Source organism: Protopterus annectens, chromosome 6.part0 (genome assembly GCF_019279795.1).
Source record: "Protopterus annectens isolate FY-2018-M chromosome 6.part0, PAN1.0, whole genome shotgun sequence".
NCBI lineage: Eukaryota > Metazoa > Chordata > Ceratodontiformes > Protopteridae > Protopterus > Protopterus annectens.
Genome location: NC_056737.1, coordinates 1,367,686,578 through 1,367,692,391, shown reverse-complemented (window position 1 = coordinate 1,367,692,391; position 5,814 = coordinate 1,367,686,578).

The following is a 5,814-nucleotide window of genomic DNA, read 5'->3' as shown; positions in this document are numbered from 1 at the left end:
GAAGATAAACTGATAAATGTCTGTAAAGGAAAGAAAACACATACTAAAAAGACACTTTTTGTTATGTAACACAGATTTACAGAGAATGATAACATTTTTATATCAGAAAACCTTCAGTCTACAGAAATAGGCATTATTTTTCTAAAAGACAAGGCAAAGGGCATGTGAAAAGGAAGAAATGAAAATTGATTGTGGAAGGATTGAAAAAACATTAGTGTATGAAAAAAAAGAGAGTTGGATGAGAATTATCTGCTTGCAAGTGTAATAAGCAATGAAAACAGTGGGATTAATAAGACTAATGATGATGGAGATCATTCATTTGCAACAATTGATAGGGCAGCTATTACTGAATTAGAAGCCTTAGGCTCTTTTGTTCTGGTCAAAAATGATATTCTTCTAATTGGAGATTCAGCTATCAGAGAAACTGATACTTACACTCATAGAGAAGATAATGAACACCAAATATGGATATGATTTTATTCATGTTGGTACAAATGATTTCATCTGTAAGGACTGTCCGACTGTTAGTTGACAACTTCAGCCCTCTGAGATAGCATATTTGTCACAAATCACATATAGAAAGGAGAGTCAAGTCACTGTGAAATATATTTATAAAATCTTCAAAGCAGTTTGACTCCACAAAGGGAGTGATAAATTGTCCTAGTGACATCCATGTAACCTCAGATACTGAAATCAAGTTAGATTATATTGAAAAAAAGCTATGCAAACTGAGTACAAACAAAGCCCAGTGAGAAGACAGAGTTAGTAATAATAACCTGAGAACACGTCAGAAAGTACTTACAGCACCATAATATAATAATTTAATTGTACTTTGACTTAGGGATGTGGTCCATTCCCATCACGGTATTAGAAACCCAAAAGATTTGGATAAATTAAAAAGGGGAGATACCATAATACTGTCCGAATGGGGTCTGAATGGAGAGATGAAAAATCAGCAAGCAAAGGAGAGTAGTAGTGCTGAAATTAAATGTATCCTCAAGTCTTGGTGAGTATCTTCACAAGGTGGACCCTGTTTTTTTTTCACAAAATCTCACCAAGGTAACATTGATATATAGACTGTATTTATATATCATGGACAGAAGTAGGTCAAAAACTAAAAAAGATAGCTGGGTGCACAAGACCCGGGATAGAAAACAGTGTCCATTCATGGTAGGTGCACTTGTGCCAGGACTGGAAATAATGACAGTGTCAAAACCTCAAAATAGGAAAACATTCCTACAATGGGGCCAGGCCCAGGGGGAGGGTGGCCCACCTTTTGTAGAAGGAAGCAGCAGTCCACAACAATCACAAAAACTGATAGGCCAAAGAAAAGTCATAAAGAAGATCGAGTGGACATCCTGCCTGCTGAACCTGGTTGACTTCTTTGAGGCAGTCACTAAGGCTGTGGATGAGGGTAAGGCAGTGCTTACTGCCTACCCCAACCTGACCAAGGCCTTTGATACCATTCCTCACTCAGGTATCATTGATAAACTTACCAAACTAGGCATCAATCCTTACACCACTTGGTAGGTTGCAAATTGGCTCACAGACACAACCCACAGAGTGAAAGTTGCAGATTCCAAGTCAGACTGTCGATCAGTCATGAGTGGAGTCCCACAGGGCTCGGTCCTGGGCCGTCTCCTATTTGGCATCTACTTCTCAGAAGTCCAGGCCAACACAGAAGGACTCTGGCTGACCAAGTTTGCTGATGACTGCAAGCGAGGAGTCATTATCAACTCCTCAAGTGATGCAGACATCCTACAAAAGGGCCTCTCGGAGACCAATGACTGGTGTCGGAACCATGGCCTGAAGCGTAACTCCAAAAAATGCGTTATCATCCCCTTTGGAAAAAACTCAGTTCCTATGAATTACCACATTGATGGAAGATCACTGAACACTGAAGGGGCCATAAGAGATCTGGGCACCCAAGTCGACAGCTACCTCACGTTCGAACACCACATTGCCACTGTAGTCAGAAAGTCCTTCTACGCGGCACATCTTATAACCAAAGGTTTCGCATCCAGGAAGAAAGAGGTCATCATCCCTCTCTACTCATACCTCATTAGTCCAATCATTGAATATAACTCCCTGTTTGGCATGTACCTGACCAGACACTTACAACAGCTGGAAAGTCCACAAAAGTACCTCACAAAAAGGATCTTAGGCCTTAAACACATGTCTTTCATGGACAGACTCAAGAAATTTCAGCTGTTCTCAGTCTTGTATTGTCTACTTAGAGGTGATTTCGGCTTGATTTACAAAGGTTTGTCCAACCCAGCCCTACTTGAAATGCTACACCTAAAGAAGTCCCAATCCCCCCACGTCATATGCTCCAGAGATCACAACCTCATTACCGTAATTAACAGAACATGCTGGAGGGACAGGTTCAACTCCCAAGGAATGCCCATACTCTGGAATAAGCTTCCCATTCATGTCAAGCAGAGCACTTCACTGGCCCTCTTCAAGAGAAATCTTGACAAGTGGGTGGATAACAGAAAGTTCACTTCAGGGATCATTCCAGTTGCCCTAATGGATATGGGCACTGTGAACTAACATCGGGTGGCCCAGTGCCTGGGCAACTTATTTCTGGGCTAGGCTTGTAAAGGCTCCAGGGCTATTAGACTAGTACACACATATGAACCTATGAACCTATAGAGACTTCTATCTTTTACAAAATGTAACTACATTGATGGCAGTTATTTTTCAAAGCAATTATTTAAACACCAAATCATAAAGTGTTCAGAAAGGTACAAAGAAGTGTGGTATATGCCATCAATGCAGTTACATTTTTGGAAAGACAGAAGTATCTAAATGAGGAAAATGCAATACTGAAGGTGTTCTGAAGAAGTCCTAGAACTGAGGACGAAAGCGCTCAACTGTTTTTTTTATGTGTCATTGTTTAATAAATTCATATCAAATGGTTCTAAAAGGTTTCCCGGTGATTTGGTGACATTTTTTCTAAGTTACTTTACATTTCCTTTGGATTTTTACAACCTTTTGCAATGGAAACACTGAGTTCCTAGTGCAGTTGGGCAGTATGTGACACTGGGTTGTTCTTCGCTATGTATATTTAAAGGTAACACCTGATAACACTGGTGATGTGCATTCCTCATGTCAAAAGATGTAGGATTTGCTTACCATTATTGGTAGTAAATCTAGACTTACTGATGAGGATTGCTCTTATGGATTTGGCATAGTTTGGAGAACTGTATTTATGTACATATTAATGACTGAACTGATGAGATAAATAATGTTAGACAAAGAGCAAATAGACCCCATTTAGCAAATGAAGTGTCTATTGTCTGTTAAGATCTCTAAACGCCTGTTGGATGTGATAATGCCACTGACAATTTTGGAATTCTAGAAACAAGTATTCAGCTGTCTGAGGATTCACTGTGTATAGATGAAAATAAAAAAAGAAAGGAAGACATTCACAAGAAATAAGGAAGATAAACTGATAAATGTCTGTAAAGGAAAGAAAATACATACTAAAAAAACACTTTTTGTTATGTAACACAGATTTACAGGGAATGATAACATTTCTATATCAGAAAACCTTCAGTCTACAGAAATAGGCATTATTTTTCCAAAAGACAAGACAAAGGGCATGTGAAAAGGAATAAATGAAAATTGATTGTGGAAGGATTGAAAAAACATTAGTGTATGAAAAAAAGAGAGTTGGATGAGAATTATCTGCTTGCAAATGTAATAAGCAATGAAAACAGTGGGATTAATAAGACTAATGATGATGGAGATCATTCATTTGCAACAACTGATAGGGCAGCTATTACTGAATTAGAAGCCTTAGGCTCTTTTGTTCTGGTCAAAAATGATATTCTTCTAATTGGAGATTCAGCTATCAGAGAAACTGATACTTACACTCATAGAGAAGATAATGAACACCAAATATGGATCTGATTTTATTCATGTTGGTACAAATGATTTCATCTGTAAGGACTGTCCGACTGTTAGTTGACAACTTCAGCCCTCTGAGATAGCATATTTGTCACAAATCACATATAGAAAGGAGAGTCAAATCACTGTGAAATATATTTATAAAATCTTCAAAGCAGTTTGACTCCACAAAGGGAGTGATAAATTGTCCTAGTGACATCCATGTAACCTCAGATACTGAAATCAAGTTAGATTATATTGAAAAAAAGCTATGCAAACTGAGTACAAACAAAGCCCAGTGAGAAGACAGAGTTAGTAATAATAACCTGAGAACAAGTCAGAAAGTACTTACAGCACCATAATATAATAATTTAATCGTACTTTGACTTAGGGATGTGGTCCATTCCCATCACGGTATTAGAAACCCAAAAGATTTGGATAAATTAAAAAAGGGAGATACCATAATACTGTCCGAATGGGGTCTCAATGGAGAGATGAAAAATCAGCAAGCAAAGGAGAGTAGTAGTGCTGAAATTAAATGTATCCTCAAGTCTTGGTGAGTATCTTCACAAGGTGGACTCTGTTTTTTTTTTCACAAAATCTCACCAAGGTAACACTGATATATAGACTGTATTTATATATCATGGGCAGAAGTAGGTCAAAAACTAAAAAAGATAGCTGGGTGCACAAGACCCAGGATAGAAAAAAGTGTCCATTCATGGTAGGTGCACTTGTGCCAGGACTGGAAATAATGACAGTGTCAAAACCTCAAAATAGGAAAACATTCCTACAATGGGGCCAGGCCGAGGGGGAGGGTGGCCCGCCTTTTGTAGAAGGAAGCAGCAGTCCACAACAATCACAAAACTGATAGGCCAAAGAAAAGTCATAAAGAAGATTGAGTGGACTGTTAAGAATAAGAAAGACATTATGTATTGTTACTATTATGCAAAAAGCCCAGAATTTCCAGAAAACAAGACTTATAAAAGGATTAAGAGATAAGTTAGAGGAAAGAAAAATACTTCAGCAAGAAAAACTGTCAGAAGCTTCAAATAAAAATTTGTGGTCATAAATACAACAGATTTTTACATGAAACTCCATAAGAATTAAAGAAGGAGTCATTACTGGGCACATTGCGCTGCGAAGAGCACTACTGGCTGACATCAAAGAGTGAAACAATACTAATTTCATGAACTTTAATCATATTTTGACTTAGGAATGGGGTCCATTACCATCATGGTATTAGAAACCTAAAAGATTTGGAGAAATTAAAGAGGGAGATACCATAATATCTATTATTTACTAGGTTGAATAAATATGGAGAGATTCCTCTAGATTGCAGACGTGCACTTGTTACACCCATTTTTAAGGGAAAGGGGAGTAAGACAAACTCAGACTCATACAAACCCTTAAGTTTAATTTCATGTTGTGAGAAAATAATGTAGAAAGTAATATTGGATAAGTTAATTTCAGAAGTGGAAAGACTGGCACTTGAAACCATATTTCAGCATGCATACATTGAAAATAGATCTATTACCACCTGAAACATGATGTTCTATAACAATATAATAACAGCTATGAATGAAAAATTGTGCTGTGATGTAATTTATATAGACCTAACTTCGGCATTTGACAGAATCACACAAAATACTGATTAATAAATTAGAGCATCTAGGTATTGATATACTCTTGATATGATGGATAGCTGCATGGCTTACAACTAGGACATGGCAAGTATTGTACAGCAATTGGACAGGTGAAATCTGAAATGTATCTTTCAGATCTATCTTTTTCATCTGAGATGTTCTATACACTAAGCATATGAGATTTGGGAGACATAATTTGAAAGGTGAATATTTAATACAACACACAGTGATTGAAGCTGTAGATTCATTTAAGTGCCTGGGTATATGGGTAAACCCA